This window comes from Heterocephalus glaber, unplaced genomic scaffold (genome assembly GCF_053883595.1).
Source record: "Heterocephalus glaber isolate CG9 unplaced genomic scaffold, H.glaber_assembly_v1.0 deba00001504, whole genome shotgun sequence".
Lineage (NCBI taxonomy): Eukaryota > Metazoa > Chordata > Mammalia > Rodentia > Bathyergidae > Heterocephalus > Heterocephalus glaber.
In genome coordinates this window covers 28,146,993-28,172,923 of record NW_028258324.1, presented here as the reverse complement: position 1 = coordinate 28,172,923, position 25,931 = coordinate 28,146,993, and the positions used below count along the sequence as shown (strand labels likewise).

Below are 25,931 nucleotides of genomic sequence, written 5' to 3'. Positions count from 1 at the left end.
CTCAAGTTAAAACACACAAAGTGTCTAAATCACCATGTGCAGTCAGTACTCACTGCCTGGATTATACTGGCTCATTCAAAGATGAGGTACTGCTGGGCCATGCCAAGCTCTAAGTGCCCACTGATCCCCCTGGGCAGACCACTTGCTCTGCATTTCTCCATAGTCCCTGGACTCCCAAGTGTCTCACAGGGTCTACCTCCTTTGGACTACCTGCAGAGCTGGCCTTGGACTTCACAGTTTCTGAAATTAAAAGGAAAAGCCAGCAGCTCCAGTCAAAGAAAGTGTAATGTCCTCCCTAGTCAGACTCAATAACAGGTATGTGGAACACCCCATGGGAAAGTCAAGAAGCACAAGAGAATATTGGAACAGTTAACACATGTTTCTGAGACTGTCAGAGTATACAGTGCCAATTGCAATAAATCAGGGAGTCTTGAGAACTGCAGTTTAAAGACTGTTAATACTAAACATCCATTTAATCAGTAAAATGTTTACATCAGAAAAACTCTGCAAATGTGCCCTGGTAATAATACAACTTTAACAGTTACTTCTTGTGTCTACTTCCCCTGAAGTCTGTTTACCCATCAGAACTTGCTGCAGCTGAAGCTAACAGGTCTCTGCACACACTGATGCTATCATACCCTAAGTCAAAGCAGCCACAAGGACAACTGAGTCCCAAAGAGGTCTGGAGAATCATTCATCTAGCAGAGCTAAGTGAAGAGCTTCCCTTGAGCAGCTTTAAGCCTCTGCCTGGAGATCAACAGTGACTATTAAGTTTATATGTGATACACAAAATAAGAAAATGTGGGCGGGGGATTTAGCTCAGTGGCACCATGCCTGCCTGGCAAGCGCAAGGTCCTGAGTTCAATCCCCAGTACCAAAAAAAAAAACCTAATGAGGGAAAGAATGTGGGTGTGCTTTAGTTGCTACTCCATCTCCAGGGTCCAGAATACTACTTACTAGGTAATATCTTAAGAGTGTCCAGAAAAATGTTTAGCATGCCATAATAGTAGATATGGACAGATATAAGTACAGATGTATAAAAGTTTACTTAAAAGCAAAACTCAGACTGAAGCTGTGACCTCCTAACTTAATGAACAACCAGAGTGAACACGCTTGAAATGTAAGTGTAGGGGACCACCCTATTGATTATGCCCAAAGCAGGATGTAAGCAGTGCAGGCTGTGAAGAGTTAACCCCACAATAGGCTTGTTTATAGAAGTGAGTCTAGCTGAAGCCTACTTGCCTTGCCGAGGTCACAGTGACTCACACCCAAATTCCGTTCCCAGAGTTAAAACTTTCTTTCCTAAAAAGACAAGGTTAATTATTAACCATTATTAACCATGACATATATTTTGTTCGTTCTGTTCCTAATTCAAGAATGCTTTGTCTCTTCCTTTACAAGCCTTGCCTGCATCCACAATGTATCCACAGCAACTACACAGTACCTTCATGTAACCACTTACCTCAATCTTAACTATGATGTCACCAAAAAATATCGACAGCTCTGGTTGTTCAGAGTCTTTGCTTGCTCATGCCTCTGTCTGCTCAACCACTGGACCTCCTAGCTCCCTGTAACTGTCTCTTTAATTCTATCTCTGTATCTTTCTTCTCATCTTGCACGGTAGCACTGAGCAGGAGATCAGGATCTGCTGCATGGGTCTCTGGTATGTAGAAGGCTTAAAAAGGGCTTTATCTCTGGACTCTACATCCAAAGATTCAAACAACCATGGATCAAAAACATTCAATAAAGTAATCACATCTGTACTGAACATGTACACATTTTGTTATCATTATTCTCTAAACAATAAACTAACAATACTTACATAGCATTACACTGCATTAGGTACTACAAGTAATCTAAAGATGTTTTCAAATATACATGAGGATTTGTGTAGGTTGTATGTAAATCTACTCCCCTATATATAAGGCACTTGGGCATCTGTGAATTTTGATGTCTGGGGAGGTTCCTGGTATCATCCCACTTTGGTACCAAGGGGGACTATAATTTATTCGGTGAAAAGAACACATTACAAATTATATTGCAGAAACTGAAATAAACCAAAGATAGGAAGACTTTCAGGATGGTAACATAAACAGCACAAATTTAGCACAATATTACCATGTGAGGAATTCATCTGATGTCCTACTCATGATCAATTTGTCAGTACTGTTCAAATTTGAAAAAATTAATATGGAAAGAACCAAATTAGCAACAACTCTTAACTAACAGATGTGGTCACTGGTGTAAAAATATTTCCTCACTTAAATATTAATTCTATATTTCCAGGTAGCTCCAATTCCCACCCATCTTGACATGCTGCACTGTGTAGCTGTGGACAGTCTCCTCTATGGAGGGCATTTCAGAGACGACCATGTCTTCCTCTCCATCTCCTACATGTTGAATGTGACAATAGCAAAGTTTAGAAAAGAAAACCTATGTAAGTGATTGTCTGGCTGTTCATTCACCAGATGATGTGCATATGCAGGAAAAAATAGTAGAAAATTAAAAATTAAAAAAATAAAAGACAAGCCAGGCTGTTTTTTGCATTACTGAAGGAAAGGAACTAGTGCAGAGGCCAGCCTGACACCCACACAGATCAAACTATCTCTGTCTTCCTCGTTTCAACTTCCCACCCTTCAGCAAGTTCTGAGCAGCAGAGTTACAGCCAACTCATTATCTCGTGGTTTCTGTCAAGTTCCTGATTTTCATCTGTTCCTAAAGATGAGCAAGAACTCCATATGTATGTCTTACTACAGAGCCTACCATGAGACATATGCTGAAATGAGTGCTGTCTGAGTTGCAGAGAAAGGCTAGAAGCAGGTAAGGAGATAGCTGCTCTGGGAAATAACTTGAGTGTATATATGAATGGAAAAGAGTTTTGAGATGGGCAACAACAATGCTGGGTAACATTGAGTGATTCCAATTCACGTTTTTTTCAGTAAATTATTTTTTATTTGAGAACTATGATTTGGTTGGTATGTTAACAGATTTGTTCAAACTCATTTTGGGATTCAAACCTGAAATACTGTCACTAATGATTACTTAGGATTCTCAATTGGGACTGTCAAAAATATCTTAATGAACAGACAGCAAAGAAAATGTTTAAAAGTTATTCATGCAGGACAAACATGTCAAAAGTTTGTAAATGTATACTCAAACTGCTTCTTGAAACTACAAAATTAATTATTAAAGATTACCTGTAAAACAGTATGAATGATTTTGTTTGTAATTGCTTGTGTGTACCGATATTATTGCATCTTTTATACATTTATTTATATAGGTATAAGCTTTTATCTTTGTCATTAATGAAAAAGCCCTACTAGCACCTAATAAGATGCTTACTTCCCTTAAAAAGAATTATAAGACACAAAAACACCTCCCCTGTGTATAGTAAAAACTGAAGTTGATATGCTGCCTATGGTCTATCAGCTAAATTACTTAAAATACTATAAACAATGGGGAAATAATAGCACAGACTACAATGTGAGCATATTCAAGTGAAACCATGAAATCCACAGTGTATATATTTTTAAGAAAAATTCATTTTATGGAGAAAGTGAATCAAAGATCACACTGGAAAAAAATAAATCATAGTTTGTACATTCATCTTTTCAACACATACAAATCTGAAAATCAGGGCCGGGTATTTAGCTCAGTGGTTCCACTGCCTGCCTTGCAAGTGCAAGGACACAAGTTTGATCCCCGATACCAAAAAAAAAAAAATCTGAAAATCAGTATTAGTAATAAAAATATTAGAAAAGTTTAAAAATAGAAAATTTACTATGTCAAAATAACTCATTTTAGGATTTGTAAACATGTAAAATAAAACTCATAAAAATTATAAATAAATATATGCATGCACATAGGACTGAGCACACACAATTACACACTGGTGAATACACATGAACTATAATGTCATATCTATTAAACCTTAGTAAAGAAGAAATGAAAAGTACCAAAGTAATCAGACTGTAAAGATCCAGAAAGGAGAAGTGAATAGAATGTGGGGAACGTAAACTTCAGACTGAATCTGAACTATTATAGTGGGCTCTGCACACTCGAGAAAGCAGGTACTGAGGGTGTGACTTTCCTGAACAAAGCTGAACACACCAGAAGCCTAAATTCTCTGACCACTCAAGGACACTTGTTCTCCATTCCTTGTGCCCACAACATATCTGCCAGCACAGCCTTGCCCTAACTACACTTGCTCCCTGCCCTTTGTCGCTAGCTACCAGTCACCTATCACTGCACTTTTAGATCCCTTCAATTCTCTTCAATCACTTCCACCCCCAATAACAACATACTTTTAAAATAGTATTAAAAATTCCTAGGCTATCAAAATATTTATTTTAGTACTATGTGCACATACTTTGGGCAAAAGTCTCAGTAAAAACATAAGATTATAATCATTGATGACATTTTAAAACAGAATACAACAAAGAGGAGGGATTCAGGAGTGGAGAAGGGACTAAGGACAACTGAGGGGAAAAAAAAGATTTTAGCAAAGCTAAACAGTTAAACTAAGCAACAAAATATTAAGTAACTATACCTCTAAGAGACAGTCTACCAAGCTCCCTAAACCTTGCACCTATATCCTGATCTATAAAATAGTGCTGTAAGGATTAAATCAGATAACATTAGTAAAGTTATTAACAAAATAATATCAGAAGCATTCAGTAAATGAGAACTGCCATCATTGTTTTTCATACTACTATAAGACTAACTTCCTCAAGGCAAATGGACATGAATTACATAGCAAATCCCTGGAAGACGTAATTCAGAGATTCCAATACCTATGTAGATCAAAACAATTATACAACTATTTAGCTACAATTGTATCTTTCAAATTTTAGGCCCTGTGAGAATCACTTGGAGGGTTTGTCAGAAATCATATCCCTGGGCTCTACCCCTCAGTTTTGATTCAGTTAAGTTTGGATCTTAAAACTTTGCACTTCCGCTGGGCATGATGATGCACACCTGTAATCCCAGCGCTCAGGAATCTGATGTAGAAGAACTGTCGTGAGTTTAAGGGCCAACCTGGGCCACATAGTGAGTTCAAGCCCAGCCTGAACTATGTAGCAAGACCCTGTCTCAAAAAACCAAAGAAAAAAAAATGTTTTTGTTTGCACTTCTAACCAATCTGCTGCTGATGTTGCTGTCAATCATTTGAGGTCCAGGCTTTGAGAACCACTTACCTCCATGTGACTCTCACATTTATATTTGCCTTCTAATAAAATTATCCACAAGTTTCTTATGCAATCTAAGCTAATTAATTAGTAAGTAAAATAATGAATGTTTAAAAAGCAAAAGTGCCATTATTATTGCTCATAATTACACTAATTATAATGTAATTAACCTTTACATTAATTATAATGTAATTAACCTTTACATTATTTTTTTTACCAGAAAGGAGGGAGAAAAAGGGAAGAAAAAAGATCTAGACACTTCCTTACAGACCTAAGATACTTGGGAAATCAAATGTAGAATAGAAGAGGAATACTGTCCTCCCTCAAAAATTGTCACTCAACAAATGCTTCTAGAGTGAATTTAGGTCTTGAGGCTTCACCAAGCCCAAAGCTCTACTCTGAGAACCCAAGTCAGGTTTACTGCATTTGCCACCGGCATTTTCCTGAAAGATCAATAACAAGTGAGCTGTCTCAATCTCTCAGTATGAGCAGTCTTTAGATTACCAAGAACAGAATAGTCCAGAGCCGTGGATGACACCAACACAAGAACATTCTGCCATCTTCTTTACTTTTAGAAGGCTATCTAGGATGAAGATGGACAGTAAGAGTTTCCTTCAACTAAAAACTGTATCACTAGTCAAAGAGTGTCAAGTGTATTTAGGTATAGTTCTCAAAATGTATGCTTCACTTTATTAGTGAACTTGGTAAACATGCAAATTCTTGACCCAAGACCTACTAAATCAGCAACTCTGGGGGTGGAGCTCAGCAATCTACGTTTTAACAAACCATCCTGGTGATTTTGTGGCATATTCAATTTTGAGCTCCACTGGACAATGACCCTACATCTTGGACAGTTCCAGTTTTCACCTAGTGTCAGGGCAGAATTGTATGTAGTGCTCTCTTTTTATTTTAGAAGCTTCCTGGTTGGAAAATAAATTACATGGTCAACCTTAGAGTCTACACTGGATGCTACAAAGAGGTTTTATTGGTCAGATCTATTGACTAGGATTTCAAACTAGCTTCAAGTCTGCTGCCACATTCTGGTACTATATCCATGGGCCCTTGTGAATGCTAAAAGATCCATGGCCTGATAATAATCCGGGCAGCACAGCTAGAGAAATCAACCTCAGTACAGGTATCCTATCTTTACAAAAAGGACCCACCACCAACCTACGCAGAATAAATCTAGTTTACATTCCCAGCTTCCTGCATAGCAATGAAGGCTCAAGTTTCCTCAATCACATCTTTAAAATTTTACTTACTAAATCTCTAACTTCCCCTTAAAGGAAGTTTTCTGTTCCCAGCTAACATCTTAGAAAAGGATAAATGTAGTAAAAATGTATTAATCTTATTTTATAGCAATCACTAGGCCATATTAATTCACAGGAAAATCAAGTTTACCACCCATTCTAACATCCAAATGAAATATTGGTTGTGTGCTTTTGGATCTGAAAGATTCTAGATTATTTTGAAATCTCTGTCTTTACTCAGCCTAAATTAAATTGCTGGCCTTTTATTCTTCACTTAAGTCTCCCATCTGCTGATTCTGAAAAGCATCAAAGGTCTTACACATCATGTTCTGACCCTTCATCTTTCAGAAAAGAAAATTGCCAGAGAAGGGTGATGGTTTTCTGCCCAATTATAGAGCATCTGATGTTGAAGTTAAGATATCAAAGAAAACAGAAAATGATCAGCAATATGGCTTTTGAGCCCTGGCCCAAAGAGTGCCATACACTTTGGATTAACTGCCTGGAAAAAGAATCTGATCCTCAATTTTCCAGGATCACAGCACACTTATTTTTATCATCACTCAGAGAAACTGGACTCTAAGAATGATTTGCACCAAGTGGACATGAAATGTGGCCAACTTTTCTTATACTGGGAAAGACACCTAGCTGGAGAGGACTCACCTGTTTCTGATGAGATTTTCCCAGGGAGTCCAGCCCTAAGGTCAAACCTGGGAAAGAGATCTCAAAAGAAGCTTCATGGAAGGAACATATCCATCCTGTTAAAAAAAAAGATGGATGGAATCCCTTTCTCACTGTAGGGCTATTTCAGTCATTAATTCGTTCAACAAACACTGACTCCTCATCATATGGCAGCTTTGATTCTAGATGCTAGGGACACCCTACCTGAGACAACAACCCTGATCTTTTACAGCTTACATTCTAATAGGCAAATAGCCAAACCTTAACATCATTACTCTTTCTCCCCTTGGAATTGATAGTTATTCAGCTATGTGGTCAATCTTTGGGCATTTTATAATATTAGATATTATATATTTTATAAACATCATATATTTATGTTATATATTTTTAATATTTTATAAATATTAGATATTTTTATTTTCTTTATAGAGATTCAACCCTTATCAGAAGTCAACCAACATTTACTGGCTTGTCCCAAACCCCTAACCTAACCCTACTAGGAGGTGATAACCCTGTGTATAATGATGACAAAAATAAAATACAGAAAATAACACTTAATTCAGTTAAATATCCTAGAAATTGAGCCTCAGTATTATAGGTTCCCTCTCTCCTGAAAGTGCTTACCTATGTTTTGTATTATTTCATTGTCTCTTTTCCCAATACAAATACACCTACAAACACCACCTTTTTAGAAGTGAAAAAGGAAGTAAAAGTATTGGGTCTAAGATAAAAAAAATAATAATAACTAAAATCAGCTGTGTTACCACTAAATTTATGAGAAGCTTAGACACAGCAGCTGTTCTCATAACAGGTGCTACTGCAGGCTGATTAACTAAAACCTTGGGCTAGTTAAACAAAAACAGATTAAGTAGCAATCATATTTAAAAAAGAATAAATATTCCCTCAAATACATTATTTTACCTTAAAATACACAATGTACATTTACTACCTAATCATGACTGTTTTGCAGTGTGTACTGATTTTTATTCTTAAGCCACAAACATAGTGCCAGTCAAGTCACTTCTCAATTTTCAAGTAGCATGAAAAATCTTAAAATACTCTAGAAACTATATGAATAAAAATCTCAGGCCTAGACCTAGCTAGACTTTAAAGTCCTTCAAAAAAAAAAATAGATTTTCTTAATCCAGTAACACAGTGAAGTTTCTCACAAATATCTTATGGACAGAAGGAAATAAGGAAAGTCAAAAAATAAACTAATCATATGCTGATAACAATCTGCTACAGCCTGCAGATTGTATCTAGAGCCACTCATGCCAATTAAGGAAAAGGGACTGCCCTCCTCTCTCTAAAAGAAGCAGCCAGTCCTTGTATATACAAAACCAAGGGACAGAATAGAATAATAACAAGAATCTTCACATTTCAGATTCACTGATTTCAAATATTGACTACTAGGATGATAAAAACTTGAGAATGTAACATAACGACTAAGTCTCATTTTCTTCTCCAAGTTATCATAGAGATTAAGTAAATTAATATCTATAAATTGCCTAGAACAGTGATTGGCAGAACATAAGAATACAATCAATGTTTACTGTCATCAGCACCATTATCATCTTGAGCAACCAATGGAAATCAAAGAGATAAGTTCAAATTCCAGCTTGTTCCTTAACCTTTGCCTGCTCAGTTTACTCATCTGTAAAAACAGAATAAAAACATCTGTCTAGATGAATCATTGTGAGAATTGTAATATGCCTAGTACAAAGGCAACAGTCAAAAATTACAGCCACTGCTAGGCATGGAGGCACATACCTTTAATCCCAGAACTCTGGAAGGCTGAAGCAGGAGATTCACAAGTTCAAGCCTAGCCTGGGTAAATTAGGGAGACTCTAACGGTAAAAAAGAGGAGAAGGGTTTTGGGATATAGCTCAGTGTGAAGCCCTGGGTTCAATCCCCACGACTTGGGGGAGAAAAAGGCCATTAACACTTCTACACTACCCACTCCCACAAAGAAGTTTACAACATATACTTAATACAGTAAATCCACACTCCAATAGATGTCCCCTCCTGCACATCAAGCCTTCATAAAAAGAATCTTACTCAACTAGCATTTGGTTTATGGACATACATTTTCCTAGGGACAGTGGAGGACAAATTACCTCCTCCCAAGAAGCACTTCCTGAGAAAATACACACTTTAAATATAGAATATAATGTGGGAAAAATTAAATGCTACACTATGACATAAAATAGGAGCTCAGACAAAAAAATAAAAACAAAAAATAAAAATAGAGGTTCAGAAAAAGGAAAAGCAAAGTGTTGAAAGAGGAAGACTATATGTATGTAACAGACAATACAATGGTATACAAGGCATGATCAAAAAATGAAATATTAAAATTTAAACTCATTTTAGTACATGACCTGTTGCCATTAATTCCCCTCAAGATACTCTTCCTGGGGCCAGGGATTTACCTCAGTGGTTTTGCCGCCTGCTGTGCAAGTGCAAGGACCCGAGTTCAATCCCTGGTTCCAAATAAAAAAAAAAAAATTCTTCCCTCTCTCATTTATCCCCTCATTCTTGCCACTTTCCAAAGCATTTCTGAAAGTCCTTAGGTATGCTTTCAGGGCTGCCTCCGTGTCCTGAATCAATTCAAAATGTTTACCTTCCAAGGTATTTATGACCTTGGGGAACAGCCAGAAGTTGCATGGTGCCAGATCCAGTGAATAAGGTGGATGAGGACACACTGTAATGTTTTTATAAGCCTGCCCTTCCATTGGCTTGTTGTACTTGGCAACAGCATTCACTGTTTTATTTTTTTTAATCATACATTGTGATAAGACAGTCATGAAAGAGGACTTCCAGAACTGTTTCAAAGAGTGGCAAGAATGATAGGAGAAGCATGTTTGAAGCAAGGCGAAGTATTTTGATGGGAATTGTTGATGATGTGTCTTTTACTAACATTTTTTTAATTTTGTTTTTGTGTGTGTGTGTGTGTGTGGTACCAGGGATCGAACTCGAGTCCTTGCACCTACAAGGAGGCAGACAGCAGAATCACTGAGCTAAATCCTAGCTATAATTTTTTAATTTATGGATTCCCTGTATATCTTAATCACACTATATATAATCCCTGAGAATGATACATTGAGTAGAAAAACAACTTCAATTTATACATTTCCTGATCCCAAAACATGTCTTATTTTTATCTGGATGACCTGAGAGCTTGACCTTACTTGGAATATTTTCTCTCCAATCTCTAATGACACTTAACTCTCCATACCTTCAAAACACAACACAAACCTTCTTCTGAGAGCTCTAGTGGTGTGCAGCCCCTATAGTCTCTGCCATCTTTCAAACTCCTACAATATTTACTCAAAATTACAATCTCCTCAATATCTCCTCCATATCCTTGCTGCAAGGGCAAGTACTATGCCTGAGACCTTGTTCCCACTTAATTTAAATAAACTACATATAATTAAATAGAAAACAGTTCAGATACACAATTCAATGGGTCTGACAACATGTAATCAGCACTGAAATTAAGGCAAAAATTCCCCAGTACTCTTTTCTAGTCACATCATCTATATTCCTAATTTCTATCACTAAATCTTAGTCTGACCAGTAATTAAACTACAGTTAACTGAATCACACAGTACATATTCATTTGTGTCTGACGTTTTTCATTCAACGTACTATATTCAGATCTATCCATATTTTCGGCACTAATCATCCCTGTTGGGCTCTGAGTAGTATTTTACTCTATATATCACAATTTGTTTGCCCATTTTAACCCACTAATGAGCAGTTGGGTCATTCCTAATTTTGAACTATTAAGAATAAATTTGTTATGAATATTCTAGTCAAAGTCTTTTATAGATACATGCTTTCATTTCTCTTGGGTAAACACCTACGAGTAAAATTACTAAGTCAAAAGGTAGCTATCTGTTTAACTTGATGAGAAGCTACCAAACTTTTCCAAAGTAGAATTACTATTTTGTATTCCCACCAAAAACATATTACAGTATCAGTTATTCTATTTCCTTGTCAACTCTTCATATTGTGAGGTTGTAGGGGGGGATTAAGGGAGGAATCATTCTACTGCATGTAATTTATCATTGTCATTTTAATTTGCATTGCCCCAGATTAAAGATACTGATGGTCTTTTCAGGTGCTTCTTGGTCAAGCATCTTTTATGAATTATTTGTTCATGTCCTCTGGCTTTTTCTTTAGCTGTTTTGTCTTTTATTGTCTGAGAACTCTGTAATGAAAGTACTTTAAATAGTCTGAAAACTCTAACAGAGATATGTACTATAAATATTTCCTCCCAAACTTTAATGGTGTCTAATGAAAACTGGAAGTTTTGAATTTTGATAAGGTTCAACTTATTAATTTTTCTTTTATATTTAATATAGTTTGTAATCTAAGAAATCATTACCTACTCAAGATTGGGAAGATACTCTGTTTTCCTCTAGAAGGTTTATAGTTTTAGTTTTACATTAGGCGTAAGACACAACTTGAATAACTTTTGATAATTCTATGTAGAGAACAAGTGCTTTATAAATATTCCTGATTCATGATTCATTTACAAGTGGCCCACGGATTAAACAAAGGTATCTTGAACCTTCTTGAAGGGCCCATGCTTAGCCTCAGTAACATCCTGGAAAGAAAACCTAGTGATTGCAGTCATGAACAAGACCAAATGGAGCAATCTAGGACTGATGTTATGGTCCTGTCCTAAAACGAGCCCTTGATCGGGGCAGAGAAAATCCAAAGTTTCTATTTCTGTACAAGTAACAGTTTAACCCAGCACATAAAAATGGAAACTGCTTGCTCACAATATTTTCTTCTTTGAGTATATTCATTAGAACAATTACCACATCATTAGTGTAGACTGAATCCTCTTAATGAATTAAGCTCCATAAAACAGTCAGTGAATCACAGCTCTGTTGAAAGCACCTCTGAAGAAAACTTGAAAATGAGTAATAAATGTTTAAAAATATTACTCTCCGGAGACATATTTTCTATGGCTTAAAATATTGGTGCTATCTTATACGATTTAGATGACTTTTGAAAATGTTTAACTAGAATTTCTTCTTGAAAACATGTCATCCCAAAGCATAAAGAGAATTATTCTCGCTATTCAAATAAAGATTATTACCCATGGCACTTCCAAAAATATAATATTTCAAGCTATGTATTTGAGATTTTACTAAGAACACACAAGATTCAAAAGAGAGAAATTAATGAATTAACTAGAATAGAGCATACATACAAAGAAATGAAAAAACTATTCTGAAAACCTCTTATTTTGACAGCTTGCTTGCTTGATATTACTGAGGCTTGTTTAGTAAGGTTCATTTTTTATTACTCTACCTTAAAGCTTAAATTTTGGCAATGCAATTGGAAAAGTGCCATGAGAAAACTGTAACTCGATAAGGACCTACATGGTCATTAGTGCTTTGCACGCACTCTGTTTTTAAGACCTACCCAGATCCACAAGTTAACATTTCTTAACGACAACCAACAACAGTCGCTTAGAATTTAAGAAGAAAAGATGAGAAAATGTGATAAAAACCTACTGTTGTTTCTTTCCTAAAGAAATATAAGTTTTGTGACTAGATACTTTAATCTGGTTAAGTTATGGACTTAAATTGCTTTTCTCATCATGTATTTCAATTACCACCATCTCCTTAATAGCTCCCCATTATTTTTGTGCTTTTCTAAATGTGTAATATATAATGCTCCCCATAGCTGAAGGTCAAAAAGATAAAAGAAAAAAAAATCTATTTAAAAATGTTATCTTAAGCCATAAATACTGCATGGAGTGTTTATAGTTAATATTCCAAGTGACAGACTTTCCATTTAAAGAATGTAAGAAACACTACCATGCAAGAAATGCACCAAAGAATGCTACCCATATAATATTAAATTAGGAAAAGTTCTCTTGTGCTTCAGAGCATAGAACTAATTCACCAACATTATCTACAAAGCAAATCTAAGCTTCCCATAAAATCCATTTTTAATTACATTAAAGGCACCCCAAGAGAGACTGGACTGACCACAGGAGAAGAAGGGGATTAGAAAAGTTATAGAATCCTATGATATGCTGAGATTAGGGTATACAACTTTCTTCCTAGAGGAAAGGAGCTTGCCCTTCACAGAATATCTCTACCATCACTTTTTTGTTATGACCTTCATCTTTCTCCTCACCAGGCTGCCAACTGCCCCTACACATGTGCCTTATTTCTTCATGTGCCAAGCCACCAAGTCCCACAGCCTTTCTCTTATGGTCCAATCTCCTTTCTACCAATCTGTTCATACCACTTGCACACTAATTACCTCAATTTACTTAAGATCTTCAAGATGCTGGAAAATATTCAATAAAATAATAGCACTAACTAATACAGCTAATGCTAATATGAAAGTCACAGATGCAACTTGAAGACAGTACTATTATACAAGTGCTTTTGTGCAAATATAATTTTAATAATGTCTATAGTCTAGGCAACCTATGTTTAATGTTAAGTTCATTCACTCAACAACAAATTGCTTGCTACTGGTTGGTACTATAAATATGAACCTAAAGGTTTCTTTTGCTTGAGATTTTGAGAGACATTCAGTGATAAGGCTAAAAAAGTTTCACAAATCTGTTCATGTTTTGATTATGATAGACTAATGTTCTCTGTGTTTGGAGGAGAAAGGGGGTCTTGGAGTCAAACTCAAGAGTCTTGTGCATGCTAAGCATATGCTTTACCACTGAGCTATACCTCCAGTCTTCACGTTCTCATTTTAAATGCCCAGAAGATTCTAAATGCCCAGAAATGGAGGCCACAAAAGGAAATGTAATTATTTAGCAGAGCCTTTTCCAAACTTATGGTGCAAGAAACATTCATTAGCATAAAGTTTCCATAGTAATGTTCCACCACAGAAACACTAAGGAGAAAAAAGGTACCGAAAGAAGGGAAGTCAGATAGCTCCAAAGCTAAGACACCTATACCCACTGCCGAGGAGAACTTAAGCAGATAGGTAGCTCAGGACTTCCTGCAGCTGAGTTCAAGATGCAGACAACAATCAAAGCCTCCTTGTTCTCACTGAGAATAGAGTACTCTGCCTTTGCCTGACTCCTTCAGTTCTCAAGACCATAAGACATGGTCCTAAGCCTTTCCATGATTACCTACAAAGGGCTAAGACCCTTCTAATTTAGAAATGTTTCAACATTTTGTCACCCTTATGTAAGATATGCTGGATGAAAGTGCTCCTGATGAGACTGTGATGATGATTCCCTCATCCTCTGTTATGCTCCCCTGTAGAGGGGTGTTCTTAGGATGAGCCCTCTGTGTATTTTTTACTTCCCTAAGGAGGAACCCTGAATATACATGGTGTCAAACTGTCACTACTGATTTGAAGGGGGAGAGGGGTGGAGAGAAGGGACCTATAAGTAGACATTTGACAAGATGGGAACTAACACTCAAAAGGGCTTTCACGATCTAAGATATGAATACAAGAGTAAAAGAGAAGATGATACTCAAAGATGAGAAATCACTCTATGGAACTTCTGCTTTCTGAAAATTTCTCAGAAATTCCAAGCCTGTGCCAGGAAAAATTAAATGAAAGACTTAGTTTGTGATCTCTTTATCTTTAAATAGAAGATCTACCTTTGGCTTCTGTGATAAATATTCAGATTAAAGCACAGCATCATACATTATATTCTACTAGTAGGTCTTCTTTTAGCCCTTCACAGGTTGAATGGGTGCTGAGAACTTCTACTGTGCCAGGCGCTACTCCAGGAGCTGGTGATACAGCAGTGCATGGAGGCATAGTTCCCAATGTTGTGAGGCTTATGATTCTGGTGAAGGGCACAGAGTAAACAAATAACTAACAGCATAATGTGTAGTTTTGGACTGAAGAACAACCTAGAAGGCCAGAGATAGGACATAACAGATATTGCCTGGTATATGAGATGATCACAAGAGACCACTATGAAGCTGAAAGAAAAGGACAGAGACCTGGCAAATGAGGAAGACAAAGAGGCAGGAAAGTTTCCAAGATGGGAGACATCTTGGAAGAAGAGGAGCAAGGCAGCCAATGTGGCATCAACAGAAGGGTGAGGTAAAGAAACTAGTCCAGTCAGAGAACTAGGCAGGGCCAGGTGGTCGCATTGGGCCATACTGGCAGGGTTCAAAATCTGGATTTTATTCTAAATGTGATGAGACATCCTCTCCCCACACACTGGGAAGATTTGAACACGGAGTAGTAAGAGCCAGCCTGTATACTTAAAGAGATCCCCCTTGCAACTGGCTGGAGAAGGGAGTGAGTTGAAGAGTTAGGAGACTCCTGTTTCCCAGCAATGACTATGACTGAGGGGAGTGTTTTAAGACACAAATTAAATTGTAATCTGAGGAAGAACAACTCTAGGGCTAAGATATCTCATTAAATGCAAATGAGAAAGTTCTCCATAATGGCCTACGGTTATCTTAGAGAACTGCACTTTATACAATCATCAACCAACTAATAAGTTTCCATTTGAATTTCTGAGTCAGGACATAAGACATTTTAATAAAAGCTCGTAGGCAGTTTTATCTTCCTTATCTGACAAAATACACTCCTACTGCTCTGTGATAACAATCCAGTTCTTCAATTTACATTATAGAAAAGTTCATCCAATAATTACTTAATTTTATGCTAAGTGAACACGAACTCTTCTTGATGCCCACTACTTCAGGAGATCAATTGCAGCAGCGATGCTGAAGACTAAGCTCAAAACACAGACTTCAAAGTTCTGAGGGAAATGAGGGAGCAAGGAAATACAAATACAGAGATGTTTACAACAATAAAGAAAAATGAAAAAACCCAAACACAATAGGGTAATGGTTATATCATGAATCCTTTCTTCAGGTGAATGGCATGCAACTGTTCAAAAGAAAAAAACAGAGCTTTAAAAACTGACCTGGAAAAGTCACCAAGACCTAATGTTAATGGGGTAAGGAGATTAACAAGAAATGTCCAACTTCCCTCTACAGCTATATGTCTTTCTGTATTCAATAACTATTAATAAAGACTTGTCTCACTTTATTGTTGTACTCACATCTACCCTACTTTGTATTTACTTGTGGATTTCTTACAACAACTCTAGCTGACAATTAGGGAGGTAATGTTTGATCCATGATTTCCAAACTTGTAGCCTATGTTCTTAACCTCTATATTATGTTAATCCCTTAGAGATGAGTCCTTACTCACTGCATATATTAAATCAATTTGCTCTTGGATGCTTTCAAATATCACTGAAGAAAATCTTAAAATTTCCACTTAGTGTTCTGGGAAATAGCTGTAAAGAAAATTAAATTAACGATGAAACATGCAAAGCTTTTTGGAAAGTTGATATGACTCAATTTGGTATTATACTCAAGATCAAAGTACTAAGTAACTTTACAAACAAATGCTATTTAAAGGCCAGTGACTGATGATAATTTTTTCAGCTCTTGCTAGGGTAGTAAATTGTGAACATCACATTTATATATTTCCTTCTGAGCTAAATACCTGGCCCTATATATTTCCTTCTGGATTGAGATGTTTATAAAAGTTCAGCACAGGAAATGTAATACACAGTTTAAAGTGAAACAGATGCTTATAATTTTAAGGCAAGTTTGGGTGGCTCCAATTAGTAGGCTTTCTTTTTTAACAGCTTCACGTGCTAATAGCAAAGGGACAAGTGACAAGTTTAGGTGAGGCTGATAAACTAAACCACTAAAGGGTACTGGGCAGCCCTAAAAGCAGAGCTTTGATGCTATCCTGAGTAGATCCCGCTCTGCACCCACTTCTGCACCCATGCAGAAATGTCTTAATTCTCATTCATTACCCACACTGCACTTTCCAAAGTTTCCTCACTGCCACCACTAAAAACTCATTCACTGCAGTGATTTCTTTGCATCCTAGAGGACCAGAAGAGGGCACATGTTTAAGGGAGAGAAAACTATGGTGCCACCCTGCCTCAACTCAAATCCTTACCAGTTGTGTGACCTCAGGCAAGAAACTTAGCTTCATCATGCTGCAACCTCACTGCTTAACTGGGGAGACAATAACAGCAACTACCTCACGCATTAGCTATCAGGTTTTAATAATTTTATATAAGCAAAAAATTTAAAATAACATCTGGAAGTATATTATTTACAGTAGTATACATATACTGTTAAATCTTAGGTGTTATTATTACTGTTATTTTCTTAGTGCACAACTAGGAAGTACAAACTCCTAGTGTCAAAGTCACCAAGTGACAAAACTTTCTCTCTCAATGTATCAAATTTTTCTACATTGTGCATTCCTTAGTAAATTAAAGGAAATTTTTAAATAAAGTAGGATTCACCAAATTCCCTTCACACTACCTGGCATGGGAGACCTCCAAATGGCTACACCATGTCAAGTCTATGGCTGGGCAAGCAGGTGCCCACTGCTGCCAGCCACATGCCAGGGTCACCACCAGGTCCATGCTTATCTTCACTACTGGGCACAGCATCAATGTCTCAGTATGCAGCTATCTGAGTAGGCAAACTCCTCTAACAAAATACAGGGGCTATAGGGAAGGCAAACTATGATTCGGTGCTATTCAAACTACTGGAGATGAATAACAACAAATTCCCAAAAGAGAACAATCACTCGTTTGACTTAGAATCTGATAATTCTAATATGATGTGTTCTGAAAAATAAAATGCTTAGTTTATGTCAGGGTACTTAATTCAGGGTTCATGAATTCCTTGCTATTTTACAAAAAGAATGTTTATATTTTTCTGGCCCCTCATCACCGTACCCCCTTACTGTTCATAATTCAAAGTAGCCTTCGTCTGACTATCAGTTTAATTCAATTTGTCACACATTTGTAAAATTCTGATAACAAATTAGATTAAAAACTAATTTTGATATTAAAAGAGTTGCCATCAATATACTTCCACCATCACTACTACCTCTGCTCCTCACTATCCTTTGTTTCTCCATCATTCATATATGCAAACCCCTTCTTAGTAACTCTCATATAATTACTTCGTCTTTTGGCTAAGATTAAGTGTAATATCACTCATATTTATAGTTACTTTCAGAAAGAGTATGTGATGTTTCTTGGAAAATTCCATTCCCATCATGTTTCAAATTAAATGCATAAAACATGGCTCTAAAAGTCAGGATGACCCTCCCAAAATAATCAAAGCTTATGTCATTGGACACATAGGGCTCATACGTGCCCTGAACACAGAATCAAAGGGACCAGATACACCCATGGCTCAAGAGTACACAGCCTGAGGACATAGAAACTGGAAGACCAGCAGGAGAGTCAAGATACCCTCTGTATAAAAGGGAATATTGGCTTGGCTATAGATGTCTTAGCTTTGAGTAAGTTAGTATAGTTAATACAGTTAGTATAGTTAGAGTAGGAGTGGCATTTTGAAAAGAGAAAAATCATTACCATTATTTATAAGAATAAGGGGTTATTACTTTTTTAAGACTAAACTCTTAAAGCCTATACATCTAAGAATAATGGTCAACAAAGAACAAAGCTGCACTATATAGGGCTGTGCTTATAGAAAAAGCCATTAAAAACTGATTTAAAAAATACTAGTGGAGCTAGGTAAAGAAGAAAATGAAAGATTATGTTGGTGGGTCGTATCAATTCTTAAAAGAGAGTGCCCCATGCAATCCATTTCATTAGGCTACATAAAATGACATGGTAGCCCCTTTCTACACTTCCAAACGTCAATGCTTGGCCACCCCACCATGATCTCCCTAGTTCCATTCATCAATATAGTAAGGACCACTCCATCCCCAGCAGTGAGCTAAATTCTGTGCTTGACCAAAAAACAGAAAGTGACTCCCCCTTTTACAGGGCTTACAAATCCTATTTATATATCAAATTACAAAAATATTTACCACATAAAAAATAAATTTGTTTCCAAAATTTTTAAAAATACAGGGATAACAGAAGGGACAGATACAGTCAACAAATAAGAATTAAAATAAACCAGAGAAAGAATGCATTAGAGCAAGAGCTGTAAGTCAGGGCAGATGAAAGAATTCTCATAAAAACAAACACAGAGACGGCTCGGGATTTAGCTCAGTGGTTTTGCCGCCTGCTGCGCAAGCTCAAGGACCCGAGTTTGATCCCTGGTACAAAAAAACACACAGAGTATTAATAGATCACAGATGTTCAATAAATAGTCTTACAGTATATGCCAATCCTATACCACAGCAGTAAACTCAATAACTACACAGAGGGAGAAGGCAGAATCTACCTGACTTGAGGCTCCTTTTAAGGCATCAGTGAAGCACTGGGCTATCAAAATACTCTAAGTACTCAAAAGTTCTATTCTGACTCTCCAAAGTCTTCCTATGTTAGGGTAAACACATGCCCTGGTTTGCCCAGAAGGAACCCAGGTTTCTCTTGCTGTGCCAGGGTGATTATAATCACTTGAAAAAGAGTCTCAGCTTGAATAATAAACCGCAAACTCACCCTATCCAAGGCTGTTCTGGTTCAGACTTTAGTGAAAGAATGTTTTTGAAAGTATTTCCTGGACCATGTACCTCAGATCAGAAAGTTTCTCCTCAAATCCTAAAGGTTTAAAGTACAACTGGGTTCAAAAGGACTGTCTACTCCTAAAGGAAAGCCAGGGACATACTGAGGTACCTCTCGGAGAGTACTGTTTCCAGGGCCCTGCAGTTACATCCCAACAGCAGGATAATGAATGAAACAACTTAGAGAGAAAACTTGTAGAACCCAGTCTTAGGAGAACCTTTCAGTCCCTGTATGAAGAAATGTTTCTTTTTCTTCAAGTGTACATTAAGTATGCTATTTATCAAATTTTTTATTATTCTGGTATATAAATGTATTTTATTTAATACTGATGTTACCAGCTAGTGCAAATCCTTGCTTTAGTGATAATGGAAATTAAAACTAAACCAACAGTATGAATCTACAGACAAAAGCTTTAAACTGAAAATAAAGAGAAAATGGTAAGGGACTTTAACTTAAGGAGATGACAAAGATCAAGCTAGCTCCTCAGCTAAGGAAACTAAGAATAGCAAGAGGGGCACACTCATGAAGAGGAGCATGCTAGTCCCTTAGTGAAGAAAAGGGAACAATTTTATAGGAGGCTGTAGAGGACTGGGGTCCCAATTTTCATTATCTTAGTCCTGGTTTTTAGCTCCAAAGGAAACCTCATGACTTGAGAGTAATTTAGTTCCCATGGGATGAGTTCTCATGACTTGGGATGGTCTCAGTCATGTGACACTTTCTTGAAATCCAAGGTAACCATAGGTTTAGAACAATGGAGACTTCTAAGTATAGGTGTTCTCAGTCTTGAAGGGTGATGAGATATACTAGTAAAATTTAGGGCTAATAAAACTTGTTTCTCAACTTCTAGACAAAAATCCCTAAATGACTAACATGCCATATGTAGAGCTGAGAAGGATGTGATCTAGCACTTTACAAAATGAATGAAGTCTACTTTTAATTACCTGTCAGGCATCTGTAAGCCAAAGTATATTTTAGCAAAATCTACTTTTAGGTCCCTGCCTATCTTAGAAAACACTACCATGATTTTAATGAGTAAAGGTTAAAAGCCCAGTTTGTCTGCCCTCTTTCTCTACAGTGGTCTCTGATTATGTCAATAATAAATATATACACTGTACCTATGTGTAAGACACACACATAAATATCATTTAGGTGAACATCTTCATCACAAAAAAAAATTAACACTGAAGCACTATAATTCAAAGAAAAGTCAAAAAATGTAGCGGCTACATTAACTATTTATTGGGTACATTAACCGCCTGCCTCTCCAGCCCCATGTGTATCTGCAGGTGAGACACACAGTGGTGCCCAAAAGCTCTCTCTCTGCGTTTCATCTCAGAAATGACTGAAGAACATGAGTAGTAAATCACATACTCCAACTAAGTCACAAAAGGAAGATGCAGGATAGGTGCAAAAGTATAACACTCAATGCAGTTACTAGACAATCCCGAATCCCTGGGGGTTTTCTTAGTATTCAATACTCCAGCCTACCAAGACATCTGACCCAAGAACTATCTCACACTGCAGGAAAGGATTGAGGAGAATAGGGTAAAGAGGAAAATCGCTACCTCTTGGTCACTCAAACAGCACAGACCAGGGATGGTCGTGAAAGCTTCCAAAGCCAGAAATGAAACCTAGCCTTGAATTATCTATTTCACTGAATTCTGCATATTTTAATACACCCAATATCCAACAGTATCTGGTTTACCTAATATCCTCAACTTCTAAAATCTCAATTCATTATGTTTGAATTAGTAAAAAAAGAAAAAAAATCTACCCATGGTTGTGACTTGTGGGACTGGCTTTTTCTAGTAAAATGGTTTTCTAGAACAAAACAATTTCAAACTATATTTCTTAACCTTAGTGGGTCACTGGCGTATGGCTGAGGCAACAAGGCAAGACTGATCCTCCCTGCATGCTCTTCTCCACTAAAGGTACACTTCTACTTTATCCACATGAGTTCTGTTTAAAACTTCACTTAAAGGAGAAAAAAAGTTTCACTACTCAAAATATACACACACGTGAAATTTTATAACACATTGCTAGAACCAGAGTGCCTAAATATACATTTTAGAAAGATACTACAGGAACTGGGGGTAGGGGGTTTTAAGGAACAAAGAATTGCAGATAATTTTTTAATCCAATTCACTCATTAAAAATGAGGGCTGGGCATGGTGGTCAGCCTCCTATAAAACTATTCCCTTTTCTTCACTAATGGGCTAGCATGGTACTCTTCATGAGTGTGCCTCTCCAGCTACTCAAGCTGGAGATTTTTTCCCTATATTCTCTTAGTCTCCTTAACTGAGGAAGTGGCTTGATCTTTATCAGCTCCTTAATCTAAAACCTCTTACCTTTTTCTCTTACTTTCCGATTAAAGCTTTTGTCTGTAGATTCATATTATTGCTTTAGTTTTAATTTCCATTATCACCATGGTGGTAATCCCAGCACTCCTGAGGCTGAGGGAAGAGTTCAAGGCTATCCTGGGCTAAGTAGTGAGTTCAAGGCCAGTCTAGAATATATAGCAAGACCCTGTCTCAAAAAAAAAAATCAAAAAAGATTGAGGAAAGCAGCTGAGTCCCTGAGCACATAAGTAAAAAACAGAACATTTCAATATCATTCCATCCTTACTATCCAACCACTCTGTCTGTCCATCTTTTACCCCAAAGAATCCCAAACCTAACCACTGATGCAGTGTTGAGTATCCAAACTATTAGTTTGCAAATAGTATGCAAACTATTTGCACAACCTTGATACAATAATGCCACTACAGCACAGAGGGGATGGTCCAGAGTTAAGAGTCTGTTTCTAAGAAATGTCTACAAAGAGGGCAGAAAGAACAGAACACAATTGAATTATTACTTTCATTTGGAAAAATCAAAGAAAATGGTACTAATATTAATTATCTATTCTTTGTGCCATGAATGATGTGTATTCATGTGCACTACTTCATCTAATTCACATAGTAACCTGACAGTGAGGTGATATTATCAGCACCGGTGCACAGGTGACAGAAAGGAGGCCTGGAGAGGGTCAGAAGGGTAGACACACCCAACTCCAAAGCTTCTTCTCCACCTTCTCTACCTTGTAACAGACATAGATCTGTCCCTAAAGAACTCTAAAAAGGGCGCAGACAACCATTTCTGGGGCTAGATCAAAAGTAGAAACAAACTCCCATGTCCCTCAGGATATAACCACAGCTTTGAAGATTGACCACTCACTCAAAAAACAGCCAAAAAAGTGAAAATTTTCATTCTTCTGCAGCACAAGGGGCCCTAGACTTAACCAAGAGCAGGCCCAAACTACATTTCATGAACCAATCATTCTCTTCTTCTATCCCTCAAGAAAACAGAAAATTTTCTCCAGCTGGTTTATATACAGTGCCCATATTAGAACATACTGAAAATTCTTTTCTTGCCAATAAGCCAACTAAAAGAATTAATCAAAGTGAAAAGAACTGAAAAAATTATACTGAAAATTACAATTGTGTGAGGATCTGGAGTAATTATGCCACTGAGCTAGTTCTTATCTTGCTTTCAGATCTTTCGGATCTACCTCATAGTTTTGTGTGTCTGAATGAAAATGAGTCTAAGAAGTTTGCCTGTAAAGGCCTCAGGGCCCCAAAGCACCTACAGATGGTAATGGAACATATACTGTGTCTGCATCTTCACTAAGTAGGAAAAGCAAACAGAGCTTCATGCTAGAAAACTTGAACTTCAAGCCTAAACAAATTGATTCTCATGTTGTCTAGATATAAAATGCCTAAAAGAAAGCAGAAGAAGTAGAGAAAGCAGTAACACATATTAATGAGCAATCCAATGCTATAGCAGAGGAAAAATATGAGAAACCTAAAATATAAAAATCTTTGTGAATCTCATCTAAGCAAAATGGCCCAGAAGACACTTGAACAGAAGACAGTCTAACATAGGCCTGAGGAAAACGCTTATAAAATTCAGGCCCATAAACACTAAACTCCATTTAATAACCATGTTTTCTTCAATTATTATCTTCTAGAAATGGCAAGACACCCCAGACTATATGAGTTCTTCAAGGCTGTTGGGTTTTTTCTGAGTTCTCCATGTGAGAAATAATACCCATGACAGGCAATATTTATTCTGCTTTTCTAGGAGCCAGGCACTCACAATATTGCTTACCCTTACAACAAGCTATTATCCTCATTTTTACACAGACTGTCCCAAAGATAAGGCTTCTGAGGCACAGAAAGGTTAAGTAATATGCCTAGAAACACACAGCTAATATGTTACTGAGCCAGTTTTCTAAGTAATAAAATCTATTCTGGAGATCATGTTTTTATCTATGCAAACATAAATCTTCTTAGATCTCTAAAACAGCAGGCCAACAAATGTTTCAACTAACTAGAAGATTAATATACAGTGGCAAGATCCTGTAAATATTTAAGTTAACTCTAACAGGCCAACTGTCATAAAGTGTGGATTCATTTGAAGTTGAAGCATAAACGCTTCAGAGAAAGAAACTACATACAGATGCCTTGCAGGCAAGGTCTCTTAGAAACCATTCCAAATGGTTCTGAGAAAACAGACAGAAAATGTGTACAATTTTTTCCTTTTAAAAGACATTTTCTGTTTCAAAAGCAGATTTTGTTTGCTTGCTTTTCCATCTATATGCCTCTAATACATTCTAACTCCTGAAAAACCACACATATTTCATACGTGCATTCAACAACTGATGTTTGATTTGACAAATGGCAAATGGGTTGGGGTTATTTAGCAAATTCAAACATTATTTTCTTCTATGGCCAATTTAAAAAGAAAAACTGTAATTTCCCACAAAAAAAAAAAAAAAACAACTAGAATGGACAAGAAACCATCTGCTGAACTAACAAATCACTAACAAAATGCTCTGCTCATATGGCTTATGTCCTTCTTACACTGATGTTTGTTGTCTTTACTATTCAGCATCCCCAGACCTTAGAAAAAAGATTCATCTAAGCATTGTTAAATAATGCCACTAGTGTTGTCCTGGAGGACAAGAGACTGGCAGTGATTTCTGGTAATGAAGGGTACTTTAGGACCACATGTTTTGTCTAAATAACAGCAATGAAACTTTCAAGAAAACTGTCACAATTGCTTCATCATATTATTGAGAGCCCCTACCATTAAAGGATCATTTACTTCAGCTGGGCACTACAGTAAGAAAATATACATTAAGGGCTGGGGATTTAGCTCAGTGGTTCCACCGCCTGGCTCACAAGCACAGGTCCCGAGTTCAATCCCCGGTACCAAAAAAAGAAAATATACATTATTTCATGTGAATATTCTAACAATTTCAAATAGGTAGAACTATGAATGAGTAGATTACATAACCAGCCCAGCCCAAAGTCCCCTGGCTCCAAAGAAGCAGAGCTGGGGCATATACCCAAATTTAGCCCAATGTAGTATAAACCCAGTGCAGCAAACAATCAAGAGTTTGATCTAACCCTGAATCTGGCTCTCCATGGAAGTGGACAAGTTTGCTGTAATTGTTTTGCTTTATTTGTCCTGGATAAAATTCTAGCCAAAGATTGGCAAAGGTATCGTGTCAGGGCCTGCTCCAGCAGATGGCTTGAAAGTCAGGAGGAAAGACTGAAAGGATGCACAAAAGGGCCTGACTAGGACACAGGTGTCCGCTGGAGGCACAAGGCAACATAAATTCCTCCAGCAAGAAATGCAGAGCCATTACTGATGGCTGCGTAACATTTAAATACTGTGGGGTCTTTCTACAGTCTACCAGATTCTCATTATCTAAAGTCTCTTTCTTTTGAAATACAGTCCTATCTTGGTACTTGACTGCTTTAAATTTCATCAAGTTTGGTACTTGATGCATTTTGACACAAAAATTTTGTCCCAGTGCTCAGTATGCAAGCTAAAACTTGCCATTGCCAATGGCCACTAAACTTGCTACCCATTCAAGCCAAAACAATCCCTTTGGTACTGGTTGTTTTTTCCAGAAATTGTTGTACCTGCCAGAACCAAGTAATGATGACAACTTAGGAACTGCTGTATGCCAAAAGTTACAGTCAATATTTAAATCCTCGTATGTATCATACATTAGTAGAAATAGCTAAAAAGCAATTTTATTAAAAAAAGTGGGACTCACCATCTTCCTCCTGCATCCCCTCAGTTAACTGGCTGTAAGGCCTCCAATTTATTAAACAATCATATGATTAATGTATTTTAAAAGATTAAATCTGTGACAAGAGACTTTTTTGCTCGATGAGATAAAACATTTAATTTTTTAAATTTTATCCCATTGCCCCCTTAGCCCCTCCCTATGTACAAAAGCTTTGTTTCCATT

At 37.0% G+C, this 25,931-nt stretch overlaps 1 protein-coding gene and 1 long non-coding RNA gene across 15 annotated transcripts in view; both read right to left on the bottom strand.

Annotated features, from left to right (window-relative positions):
* Med12l (mediator complex subunit 12L) overlaps positions 1 to 25,931 on the bottom strand; it is a 314,799-nt gene that overhangs the window by 140,110 nt on the left and 148,758 nt on the right. The window lies entirely within an intron of this gene.
* On the bottom strand, positions 1,282 to 21,327 carry LOC147825289 (uncharacterized). The gene is made up of 3 exons (XR_015440882.1): positions 8,885 to 21,327; positions 7,097 to 7,191; positions 1,282 to 1,302 (listed from the first exon to the last, which is right to left on the bottom strand). It is a non-coding gene; the product is annotated as an uncharacterized LOC147825289 (long non-coding RNA).